The sequence below is a fragment of the Schistocerca gregaria genome, chromosome 7 (genome assembly GCF_023897955.1).
Source record: "Schistocerca gregaria isolate iqSchGreg1 chromosome 7, iqSchGreg1.2, whole genome shotgun sequence".
Classification (NCBI taxonomy): Eukaryota; Metazoa; Arthropoda; class Insecta; order Orthoptera; family Acrididae; genus Schistocerca; species Schistocerca gregaria.
In genome coordinates, this window is record NC_064926.1 from 370,516,246 (window position 1) to 370,530,560 (window position 14,315).

Consider the following 14,315-nt stretch of genomic DNA (forward strand, 5'->3'; position numbering starts at 1 on the left):
GGCAAAATGGGAGGAGTCCTCTTCTTCCAATGTTTTTAAGAGACACAGTGGTGGTATTCTGAGTGTCAAGATGTGCCATTTGTTATACGTAACTTCCGGTCAACGCTGGTAGTGCTTGAGGGAACTCGGAAGGCACAACAATCTGCATCATCATATGCTACCTGTCATGCGATAGTAACATGTGACCATTATTCAGCAGGACAATGCTCACCCTCATATATCAGCTGTAGTTGTGGACTACCAGAGTAATGTTGGGTACTCTCGAGGCTAGCAAGGTTCCCCAGTTCCGTCTCGAATAAAACATGTGTTTGAACTGCTCCGGCGTCAAATCCGTTACAGTGATGGTATCCATGATATCAAGGACCAGCTACAACAGTTGTGGCCTGGCTTGCCTCAGGGGAGTATAAAACGGATTTACGACACTTTTCCCAACCAAATCAGACCACTCATCTAGGTCAGAGGAAGTGTAACGTCAAATGATGGGTGTGCCGTGACCTTTGTAAATATAACTCGATTTTGTAATCACTGAGAAAATAATGACATACTTTCTAGAACCTTCAAGTTTCATTTCGTTTGTCTCTCACCTTACATGTGCCCCATTGTTTCGTCTGGCAGCGTGATTCTATTAACGAGATCTACCCTGAAATAGTCGTGTTCGATTTAGTTATAGATTTTATTGGTATCAAACTTTCTGAAACGTTTGGGTGTAGTTGTATAGAGGTGAAAAGTTCTTGACAAACTGTTCAGACAGGGAGATAACGAGGCTTTTGGATCGTAGTGTTCTAGAAGAAGGGGTATAGAAGCGATATTTAGAGAAGCGATGTTTATGGCACGACGTCAACAAAAGAAGAGATCGGTTGATTCAACACGTACTGAGGCGTCAAGCAATCGTCAAATTGATTGGAGATAAAAAATTTACATGTAGACAAATTTTACTACAATAAGGCTTTACTACAGCAGTTTAATGCAGATGAATGTCGGCTGCAATAATGTTGCATGGAACAAGAGTGCTGAATAAAACAGACTTTATTAGAGCTGAATCAACCACTACGTCATTTCTATCCCACAAACTTACATTTTTTTATGTATTCTGTTGGCCTGTGTGTGGTGATCGAATTATGGATCTGAGTTTTTCCTTCTACCAGTGAAAGTAATCAATGTTTTAGTCTACACTTTACTGTTATCCGCTTCAGCATGTGCTCTGTCAACAAGGAAGCAGAAACAATAGAACAATTGTTATAATTCAAAACAGAAAACGATGCAATAAAACTACGGCTACGTAAACCACAAATGGAAGGCCACCCAAATGTTCAGTGAGATATTAACAGTCCCTTTGCGACGCAGAGCCAACAGCCATCGATGGCTGGCAAACGAGGATAACTATATATACGTGCTATGACGCCCACAACAGGCCACTTCGGCAATAGCATACCACCACTTTTTTTGTTCGGGAATTGTCCTATACCTGTATATCGAAGCTAGTATCAGCAGTTAAACGATACGTGCATTATAACTGTTCCAGGGCTACGCTGTTGGCGCCGATCAAGTATTAGACTGATGCTGTGCTCAACTTGTGGAACTCATAATGTATAAACTAACACAGGAAAGCCAATTAATTTTACAATACCACATAACGGTGCTTCCGTGTACTTGTTAATAACCTTTTTTACATACCGGTAATTCCATGTTACATTGCAAACAGAGAATAATAAATTGATGTTCGAATTAACTCTGCACTAACATTAAATTTTAAGTAAAGGACATTGTAAAAGTGACAGATAGAATGTAGAATACCTACATAATTTTCCGATATTCTTGGACATTATGTGTTGTCATTATTTATCCTGCGTTATAACATTTCATATATAAATATAAAATGGTAGCTAATACTTATTAGGCTATGAATTTAATACAACTTCCTCCGTTTTATATTGTGGAACGCTTTTTCTTGGTCGAAAATCCAGTAACGTTGTCTTGTTCTTTTCTTAAAACTTGCTTCTATTGTCAAGTGCTTTGTCAGAACTAATTCCCTAATGCCACTACTTTTCTACTTTTCCTAATGCCAAACTGATCCTCATCTAATAGATCTTAAACAATCCCTGCCATTTTTGTCCACGTTATTCCTGCCAGAAACCTTGATGAATCAGCCGCCTAGGCGATTATGAGATACGCCTCTCACTTATCCTAACTTTCTACGTTCTGCCTTGTATCTCAGTGACTACAGTAGAATTGTCCTCAGTGATGAGTTCTGCTTCGAACTGAACACCGATGAACAGCGAAGATGTATCTGGAGAGGTCCTGGACAGCGCTGAGGCATCGCCGTGACGGTTGACCACCGTACCTCCTGACAACCAGGAGTAGGGGCCTGGGGTGCCATTTCTTTTCACAACAGGACCTCTTTGATTGTCATCCGCGCTACCCTTGGAGCTCAGCGGTACATCGAAAACGCTACTTTGGCCTGCAAGGTCTCCCGAAATAAGAACGTTTGGAGCCCTATGGGCAGGGCCGTGTAACCGGTTCCGGATTTGGATATCTCTCAGTAGAACACCCAACAACTTTATCAGTCGGTGCCAAGGCGAATAACTGCTTGCATAAGGTTTAGAGGTAACAATACGTTACTCAGTGACTCCGTTCGTAACACTCCCTCTCTTGAATAAATTATATAGTTTGTCTTGAATTTTAAATTTTTTTTAGTTTGCACACGTACATCACATTTAGTAGACTGACGTTCCATTGGTATAATTCCTCGGTGGTGCGCTATTTTTTTTAGTATTGTACAGGACTGAAACAAATAGAACTCGTATTATTTACAGAAGCAACCTGATTTCTGAGAACAACAATACTAGCAGGGAAGGCCGGATACTGCTTCTATTGCGATTTCGTTCCTGACATTGTAAAATTTTAGATTCAAACACCGTCTACGAAACATTATGTGTTCCTACGTATACTATCCTCCAGATACAACACTATCCTCTACCCCTCGGACCTACGGTGATATGGCTCAGCACAAAATTATATCTTCCGCAGATTCAACAAATAATAGCAAAATGGAATACAAAACTTCTTAGAGACAATTTTAAAGGAATACAATGAGATAGTTACTCTACTTGTAGCACAGCTAATAGACTAGCCACTACCTGGTTCAGTATAGAAAGATAGTACCAAAAAATTAAACAATTAACTCAGCAGTTAACTGCAAAATAATAAGCAAAAACACTCAGGCAGTCTTGAGGGAAACGGGAAACGGAATGAACCGCTTAGGCAACACGTGCGTGAGGTTGCCACACGTGTAATACGAACTCCTAACGCAACACACACATTACATGTGCATGGGCTACGTGTCAATGATTGCACCTGTGTACGTTCCCAGAAAACAAGTATCTCCCTTAATTTTTTGTAGACATTCAGTCCGAAACCGCGCTGCTGCTACGGTCGCAGGTTCGAATCCTGCATCGGGTATGGATGTGTGTGATGTCCTTAGGCTAGTTAGGGTTACGTAGTTGTATGTCTATGGGACTGATGACCTCAGATGTTAAGTCTCATAGTGCTCAGAGCCATTTGAACCATATCGTCAGTAATAATCGTGGTAGTTTTACTTTCTCCCGAACATGAATGCGAAAGGCATGTATCCTGTGTTACCATGAAGTGAGGTGTTAAAAACAAATGTACTGTATGGAACCCATAAATCCCAGTTCCTATGATTTTGATTTACGACATGTCTCAAACCACTAACATCCTGGAAGTTCTCTCCAACGATCCATTTGAAGATGAGAAGCGGTTGTTTTTACCCACTTACCCTTAGTAATTTACATACTCTCTTAAACACCTTACTTAGATAATTATAACCTTGATTTGTTAAACCACTGACACCATATATTAATATATTTCTTCTATAAAATAGTCTGGTATTAATTCGGCGTCTTGTTCTAAGCAGGTGGCATCTTTAAATTTGTTTAAATAATCCTGAAGTGTAAAAATATATACCTGTTTTTTTGACGTCACATCTAATATCCACATTATGTCCACATTATATTTGTCAAAAACGTTTACTACCATCGCTATAATAACTAATGGCATCTTAGCTTGCGTAAATTTATTCATTTCGCACTTCCATTCTCCACCTCCCATTTAATAAACGCGAGGAGGAACCTTTCACGTCAAATATCCACTTTAATAACTTATAATTTGTTACGATCGTGAGCTTCCTTCCATAGCCATATGGTCTAAATTGTTTCGGTGACCAAACTAATGCCAGACACGTTAGCTTCGTTTCTGAGTAATTTTTCTCTCTTTTATGCTGTTGGTAGATCGCTTTCAGTCTACTCTTGTGATAAAAACACAAATCCCCCCCCCCCTCCTATTTCCTCCACTTCTATCAGTAGTGATGATGAAATAGTTCTGAAACTCGGGATGCTGTAATCTGCGAGGATTTATTAATTTTTCTCTTAACTGTACGAGCCCATTCCCCTGCTGTTGTCTCCTCAGATATTTTAGGTATGCAGTACCATGCAATGGGGACGTAATTTTAATGAAGTCTTCTATAACTTTTTCATATTATCGTAATAAACGTAGTTATCACTCCAACTTGTTTCTTTCCCTTGTCACTGGTAACTTCTCTGACCTGGCTATAATCCAGTGTCCGCTATTTTATGTCCTCCTTCCTCAAAAATTGTTACCTATCGGGCTGCTACTTTTATCTATGTATTCTTAAGCTGTGAAAAATCTCTAGCAATTTCTGATTATCAGCTCTCAGAGAATTTCTGTAATGTAATACTGCTACCCTGTTAAAGCAACATTCATCCGTGTTTGGAATGTGCTTGGTGAAATTTTTAATTCCATTGGCATCCTTTTATGATTATGGTGCTTATCTGTACCGAAAGCGGTTTTCATCCTGGATCTGGGGGTCCATAAATATCTGATGATACCCCTTTGCAAAGCCCCGTGTGGTAATAAACGTGGCCTTCTCTGAGTGCTCTACTGATACCGTTATCTTCATTGTCCTCGGCCAGCTTTTGATCTATATGCTACTACACTACATTCTTTTGGGATTCTCGGATCCCATGAGCTCCGTGATTTGCCATCCTTGACTTTACGTTCCGGTAGTAACGGAAGAGTACGCTTAAAGTTTTGGTGTATGAAAATCTATCACCTTCAAGCACAATTTTTCACATTCATTTTTTCCTCATGCGTTATGGTGTCATTTTTGTAGATATATGTGATGTGAGAATCATAGTCTTCTACCACTTCAATAGTTTTTTGCACACTCGTTACTGCTACGACCCCGCATACAGCTTCAGTACTTAACTTCACGTAGCTTACACCACGCTCTTCTTCATGGGTGTTCAACACTCTAGTAATATACACTCCTGGAAGTGGAGAAAAGAACACATTGACACCGGTGTGTCAGACCCACCATACTTGCTCCGGACACTGCGAGAGGGCTGTACAAGCACGGCACAGCGGACACACCAGCAACCGCAGTGTTGGCCGTCGAATGGCGCTAGCTGCGCAGCATTTGTGCACCGCCGCCGTCAGTGTCAGCCAGTTTGCCGTCGCATACGGAGCTCCATCGCAGTCTTGAACACTGGTAGCATGCCGCGACAGCGTGGACGTGAACCGTATGTGCAGTTGACGGACTTTGAGCGAGGGCGTATAATGGGCATGCGGGTGGCCGGGTGGACGTACCCCCGAATTGCTCAACACGTGGGGCGTGAGGTCTCCACAGTACATCGATGTTGTCGCCAGTGGTCGGCGGAAGGTGCACGTGCCCCTCGACCTGGGACCGGACCGCAGCGACGCACGGATGCATGCCAAGACCGTAGGATCCTACGTAGTGCTGTAGGGTACCGCACCGCCACTTCCCAGCAAATTAGGGACACTTGCTCCTGGGGTATCGGCGAGGACCATTCGCAACCGGCCCCATGAAGCTGGGCTACGGTCCCGCACACCGTTAGGCCGTCTTCCGCTCACGCCCCAACATCGTGCAGCCCGCCTCCAGTGGTGTCGCGACAGGCGTGAATGGAGGGACGAATGGAGACGTGTCGTCTTCAGCGATGAGAGTCGCTTCTGCCTTGGTGCCAATGATGGTCGTATGCCTATTTGGCGCCGTACAGGTGAGCGCCACAATCAGGACTGCATACGACCGAGGCACACAGGGCCAACACCCGGCATCATCGTGTGGGGAGCCATCTCCTACACTGGCCGTACACCTCTGGTGATCGTCGAGGGGACACTGAATAGTGCACGGTACATCCAAACCGTCATCGAACCCATCGTTCTACCTTTCCTAGACCGGCAAGGGAACTTGCTGTTCCAACAGGACAATGCACGTCCACATGTATCCTTTGCCACCCAACGTGCTCTAGAAGGTGTAAGTCAACTACCCTGGCCAGCAAGATCTCCGGATCTGTCCCCCATTGAGCATGTTTGGGACTGGATGAAGCGTCGTCTCACGCGGTCTGCACGTCCAGCACGAACGCTGGTCCAACTGAGGCGCCAGGAGGAAATGGCATGGCAAGCCGTTCCACAGGACTACATCCAGCATCTCTACGATCGTCTCCATGGGAGAATAGCAGCCTGCATTGCTGCGAAAGATGGATATACACTGTACTAGTGCCGACATTGTGCATGCTCTGTTGCCTGTGTCTATGTGCCTGAGGTTCTGTCAGTGTGATCATGTGATGTATCTGACCCCAGGAATGTGTCAATAAAGTTTCCCCTTCCTGGGACAATGAATTCACGGTGTTCGTATTTCAATTTCCAGGAGTGTATTTTCCTTTTACCAATCGCCATCTGCTTCCGCAATGTACACCATCTTTAGTACTTTCTGTTTCACAACTACAACGTTTTTGCCCTCCACCTCAATCCTGAGTCGCTTTATTCCAATTCCTATTACCTTCCCCTCCCTTGGTCCGATCGTCCTTTTCTTTCTAATTTTACACGTTATGTAGGCTGTCACATGTCTAATGACTGCATCGATCAGTTATTTTCACTGTCAACGCTCTCCGGTTTTAAACTCCTTGACCCAGGTCTTTCCACTGTCTCTTCCCGCTGTACTCATTTATCGCACTCTTTTATTCTTGGCGAGGTTGTTTGTTTTCTTTTTTTGCATTCATTTGTAAAATATACGTTTGTGGTTCTGCTTGTCCTTCCAGTATCTCACCTGCACGCACTGTCAACAGCGTAGTGTTCCACCAATTCTATTGATGCCTATTTCTATATTCAATGATCCTCTTTCTCTAACGAGAAAATGCCTTCTTTTTTTCCTTTTTTTTAGTCATCAGTCTACGTTCTCAATTATTTGATGGATGTATTCCAATCTCTGTCTTCCTCTACAGTTTTTGCCCTCTACAGCTCTCTCTAGTACCATGGAAGTCATTCCCTCATGCATCTCAAATGCTTCGATTCTCTTCTGTTCAGGTTTTCCCACAGTCCATGTTTCACTACATTACAATGCTGTAGTCCAGACGTACATCCTCAGAAATTTCTTGCTCAAATTAAGGCCGGTATTTGATATTAGTAGACTTCTATTGGCCAGAAATGCCTTTTATGTCATAGCGAGTCTGCTTTTGATGTCCTCCTTGCTCCGTCCGTCATTGGTTATTTTACTGCCTAGGTAGCAGAATTCCTTAACTTCATTTACTTCGTGACCATCAATCCTGATGTTAAGTTTCTCGCTGTTCTCATTTCTACTACTTCTCATTACCTTCGTCTTTCTCCGATTTACTCTCAAACCATACTGTGTACTCATTAGACCGTTCATTCCGTTCAGCAGATCATTAGTCCTTCTTCACTTTCAGTCAGGATAGCAACGTCATCAGCGAATCGTATCATTGATATCCTTTCAACTTGTATTTGAATTCCACTCCTGAACCTTTCTTTTATTCCCATCATTGCTTCCTCGATGTACAGATTGAAGAGTAGGGGCGAAAGGCTACAACCTTGTCTTACACCCTTCTTAATACGAGCACTCCGTTCTTGATCGTCCTCTCTTATTATTCCTTCTTGGTTGTTGTACATATTGTGTAAGACCCGTCTCTCCCTATAGCTCACCCCTACTTTTTTCAGAATCTCGAAAAGCTTGCACCATATTATATTTTCGAACGCTTTTTCCAGGTCGACAAATCCTATGAACGTGTCTTGATTTTTCTTTAGCCTTGCTTCCATTCTTAGCCGTAACGTCACAATTGCCTCTCTCGTGCCTTTACTTTTCATAAAGCCAAACTGATCGTCACCTAGCGCATTCTCAATATTCTTTTCCATTCTTCTGTGTATTATTCATGTAAGCAGCTTCGATGCATGAGCTGTTAAGCTGATTGTGCGATAATTCTCGCACTTGTCAGCTCTTGCCGTCTTCGAAATTGTGTGGATGATGCTTTTCCGAAAGTCAGATGGTATGTCGCCAGACTCATATATTCAACACACCAACGTGAATAATCGTTTTGTTGCCACTTCCCCTAATGATTTTAGAAATTCTGATGAAATGTTATCTATCCCTACTGCTTTATTTGACTGTAAGTCCTCCAAAGCTATTTTAAATTGCGATTCTAATAATGGATCCCCTATCTCTTCTAAATCAACTCCTGTTTCTTCTTCTATCTCATCAGACAAATCTTCACCCTCATAGAGGCTTTCAATGTATTCTTTCCACCTATGTGCTCTATCCTCTGCATTTAACAGTGGAATTCCCGTTGCACTCTTAATGTTACCACCGTTACTTTTAATGTCTCCAAAGGTTGTTTTGACTTGCCTGTATGCTGAGTCTCTCTTTGCGACAATCATATCTTGTTCGATGTTTTCACATTTTTCCTGCAACCATTTCGTCTTAGGTTCCCTGCACTTCTTATTTATTTCATTCCTCAGCGACTTGTATTTCTGTATTCCTGATTTTCCAGGAATATGTTTGTACTTCTTCCTTTCATCAATCAACTGAAGTATTTCTTCGCAGCTACCTTTTTTGTACCTATGTTTTCCTTCCCAACTTCTGTGATGGCCCTTTTTAGAGATGTCCATTCCTCTTCAACTGTTGTGCCTACTGCGCTATTCCTTATTGCTCTATCTATAGCTGTAGAGAACTTCAAACGTATCTCGCCATTCCTTAGAATTTCCATATCCCACTTCTTTGCGTATTGATTCTTCCTGACTAATGTCTTGAACTTCAGCCCACTCTTCATCACTACTATATTGTGATCTGAGTCTATATGTGCTCCTGGGTACGCCTTACAATCCAGTATCTGATTTCGGAATCTCTGTCTGACCATGATGTAATCTAAAGGAAATCTTCCCGTACCTCCCGGCCTTTTCCAAGTATACCTCCTCCTCTTGTGATCTTGGACAGGGTATTCGCTATTACTAGCTGAAACTTGTTACAGAACTCAATTAGTCTTTCTCCTCTTTCATTCCTTGTCCCAAGCCCATATTTTCCAGTAACCTTTTCTTCTACTCCATCCCCTACAACTGCATTCCAGTGGCCCAACACTATTAGATTTTCGTCCCCTTTACATACTGCATTACCCTTTCAATATCCTCATACACTTTCTCTATCTGTTCATCTTCAGCTTGCGACGTCGGCATGTATACCTGAACTATCGTTGTCGGTGTTGGTCTGCTGTCGATTCTGATTAGAACAACCCGGTCACTGAACTGTTCACAGTAACACACCCTCCGCCCTACCTTCCTATTCATAACGAATCCTACACCTGTTATACCATTTTATGCTGCTGTTGATATTACCCGATACTCATCTGACCAGAAGTCCTTGTCTTCTTTCCATTTCACTTCATTGACCCCTACTATATCTAGATTGAGCGTTTCCATTTCCCTTTTGAGTTTTTCTAGTTTCCCTACCACCTTTATGCTTCTGACATTCCACGCCCCGACTCGTAGAACATTATCCTTTCGTTGATTATTCAATCTTTCTCTCATGCTAACCTCCCTCTTGGCAGTCCCCTCCAGGAGATCTGAATGGGGGACTATTCCGGAATCTTTTGCCAATGAAGAGATCCTCATGACACTTCATCAACTACAGGCCACATGTCCTGTGGATACACGTTACGTGTTTTTAATGCAGTGGTTTCCATTGCCTTCTGTATCCTCATGTCGTTGATCATTGCTGATTCTTCCGCCTTTAGGGGCAATTTCCCACCCGTAGGACAAGAGAGTGCCCTGAACCTCTATCCGCTCCTCCGCCCTCTTTGACAAGGCCGTTGGCTGAAGGAGGCTGACTTCTTATGCCGGAAGTCTTCGGCCGCCAATGCTGATTATTTATCAAAATTCAGACAGTGGCGGAGATCTAACCCGAGACCGAAGACGTTTTGATTATGAATCAAAGACGCTACCCCTACACCACAGGTGCCTTCTTATGTGATCATTATAAGGGATGTCTGTTCACATCCTGAAAACATCGAATTTTGTACTCTCCCAACACCTTTCTCTATATCTTTAATTCAGTCCCAGGTGTGCTCACCGTGCCATGTCTTACTCCTGTCAGACTTGGCATTTGACGCCTATCAATTGGTACATATTTGGTCAAAACTTCTTAATCTAACTAATTTGTGCTCGTATATCCACTAAGAAATTAAAATTTTTTCCAAATGTTTACAGTCATCTATGATTCTGTCGTTTTCAGTTTTGCGGTTTGTTTCTCTGTGCTGTACATGAGATGTATATACCTTCCCTTCTTTTCCTCAGGAGTCTGTACGAGTTTTTCGCCACACCGGTGACCTGTATGTCCATATTTTTTTCCTGTATGATATTTGGTAGTCCGACATACCTTTACCTTATGCCCACATTTCTGACTTATTTCACATATTTTTATCTTGGTGTACTTCACATCGGTATGCTTGATTAGTCACAATGGTAACAGAAAGTTTGAAATACCTTCTGCAGCTGTATTATTACGACCTTCTTCCAGTGCTTATTGCAAAGTGTAGATACATCCCTCAGTTTTCCACGTATGTAACTTGTTGTATCCAGTGTTTGCTTATTATTACCATGCTAGAATGTCGCCAAAGGCACTTGACTTCTGTCTTTCATAGATGCTTTCACACTTTCCTTTTCTAATGCTACCTCAACTGTGTCTCTGAAACTTATGTTCCCGCCTATACTACACATGATGGGATATATACTACCATTGGCTCTTCACTGAATGTAACTTGCTCATCCTAGTGCATAAACCAGTTATATCACTCCTTTTAACTGCACTTTTCCTGTCTCGCTGATTACGGGGACTTGAATTATGTGGATAGTTCACCCATCCTGTTTCTACATGGTTCTATTGATTTTCCTGGAAGTTGTCTGGTTTGAAACATTCTACAAGCCTAAAAAGTCAATCATTCACTTATGGAAACAGTTTCATTCTAAAAGACTTTATATATCTGACTAGTTACTCCTGACTTTTGACTGCATCAAATGTAGTATTCACACTATCAATGAACTCGTGCTGTTCACCTTTGTTATGGTCATATGTTCTCGAGACTGTTACTAGTCCATTCTTAGCAATTATACTTCTATCATCACTACTGTGATATTGAAGGGCAGTGTTGTTGTCAACTATTACGCAATGATCATTGGGACATGCACCTACGTCAAAGGAAAGGGCACTGTGCCGACAACCGCTAATATGAAATACATTAAATATCTTCACTTTATGATGGAATCATAACTATATATGGAAGTCTGGGTCTGGCAGGATAGCCTGTTGGTAAGGTGACTATTCTGTTGTAACCACAAGCGCCGGAACGAAGATGAAGAACGCAAAACCAGAGAAGGTGGTGAAACGACGTCGGCCAATTGTGCACTGATTAGGACCGCACCACGACTGCAGTGACACTTGCTCCACCATCCCTCCTCAGCACCCGGCGCCGAAGGAAGGTCGCAAGTATCGCTTCGCGCCGCATGATACTGTGTTTTACAGGGTTTTTAGCGGCAGCAGACCGTGGGTGCGAGGCGGGATCGTTCTTCGACTTGGTGCTTTCATGTATCTTCTTTCAGGTCCAGGTGGCTTGCAGCGCCACCATCAAAATCAGCTTCACCTCTGTCATGTACACGATTATCTTTCTCTTACCACATATTTGCGGATGCAGAGAACAGCGCGGCCACAGCAGCCGCCAGAGGACGTCATCACGACACTGCAAGACTACCCAATGGAGCCCTCTCCTCCTCCGCCTCCTCTCGTCCTACCGATGGAGCTGGACCTGCCAACACCGCAGCAGTCGCCGCCGTCTTTATCTTCTTCATGGCAGCAGGAGGTGAACGCGTACTCTTCTAGTCGTTTACCGGGGGACGTTTCCGGCAGAGCGCAGGCCAGATGGCGGGGTACGGCCGGACGCATGAAATCCCCTGCAGGCGCCCACACTCCTGCATCCCTCGCCATGTTCGCACTCCCTACACGACGACGGCCCGTGACCATCGCTTTAGGGGGGTGGGGTGGAGGAATATCCTCACGTAACTACAAGCGCTGCAACGAAAACGAAGAATGCAAGACCAGAGAAGGTGGTGAAACGACGTCGGTCAATGAGGTGCGCTGATTAGGACTGCGGCGTGATAGGAGCGACACCTGCGAGAAGTGAACATAAGCGACACTCCTGCCAGCCTCGCTTGGACATTAGTGGACCGTATAGGCACAGTTGTAGACCGGTACTCGCGGATCCATTATTAGTGACGCATGTAAAACTTGCCGGACCATTGCATAGTCAAGAATATTACTGTTTGCATGTCGTGTATCGTTTGCGACTACTACTTGTAAATCTCCTAGGATTGTTAATTTGCCTTATAGAAATAAAACTACTAATGTTATTTGCTTGAATTTTGGCTCATTCACTCTGATCGGCTCCTCTGATATTCTATTTCGTGGGCGCTCTTACAAATATGGGCCGCAATTTGCTCGTTTCTTCTGCTCTTCGGAACCTTGGGTTTCGGTGCTCGTATAGGAATTTCCTTCTTTCAGTAATACCCAGCGATACAACTATTCTCTCTTATGTTCTGCCACCAGTTCTAGCACATACTCCTCATATTTACCACCGAAATTTTATGTTGCGTTCCGGAATTGTCATAAAATAAAATTCAACGAAGTGAACGTATAGACAAGCGTATTATCAAAAGCAATTAATTGTAGGCCTTATTAATATAGACTGATGACCATAGATGTTAAGGCCCATAGTGCTCAGAGCCATTTTGAACCTTATTAATATACTGAATCACAGAAGATATGTGTCATTTATAAATACATTGGTAATTGTACTAATGAGAATTATTATTTGTGATTTTCCCTTATATAGCAGAGTCAATGTACTCTCCCCTTCTATTGTTCGTCGTCTCTCTTGTTCTCTTGGTCTCGTGCATGTGAAAACAGTTCAAGTAGCCACATCAGAAGTGTAACCCTACATCTAGTAAGTTAACTGTTAAAATAGACAATTGTTTAAAACTTGTTATTTTTATGTATTTATCCTTAGTTTCGTGTGCCCTATGAGCTGACGTGTGAAAAGAAAGATTAAAATCTGAGAGTACTATTGGAACTTATTAATAAATACCAGGTAAGGACGGCAGTGTACTATTACGATACATGTAAATCCCAAGTGCGTATGTACAGCTGGCATCTGGGGCAATTATTGTAACCTGTAGTGGTTGTACATCACTAAATCATTTACTCGTATTGCTGTTCACGTACTAGCGTTGTTTATAGTTTCTTTGTGTAGAGAGTTGTTTATTGCTTCTTAACTACTTGCTATGTTGTATGTGACCACAGTAAGGGTAGACCAAAGAAGCAGACAGACTTGCAAGTTAACTAAGGCTTAACTGTGTCAGAAGCTATGCATTAATCTCACAAAAGCAATTTATCAAAACCTGTTGAATCAGGAATTCGACATGAATCAAATGCAGTAAATGGAATAGGTGCTCTGTCATTCACAGAAGGTGAACATATGGAATGCACAGGTTGACAGGCAAATAAAATATAGGTTAATGAACATAATGTAGACAGACAACATCCTATACCTATACGTTCGCATATTCATCATCAATTTGTGGAAATATTAAACAAGCTAGAGGAGCGTGAGAGAGAACGTGAATTGACATTAGAAAAGGTCAGATGAAAGATTAGTAGCCGAGGTACAGAAACAGCTAGATGAAAGATTAGTAGCCGAGGTACAGAAACAACTAGATGAAGTCTTAAATAAAGTAAGAGTTTAAGGAGTTAAGGGACGCAAATAAAGATTTGCGGGAAACAGTGAAATCCTTGTCCACATTACTAGAAAGACTGAAAACTAATCACTTATTAGTGAAGGAAAGATAGATACCTTAAGCGTAAATTTCGTTGG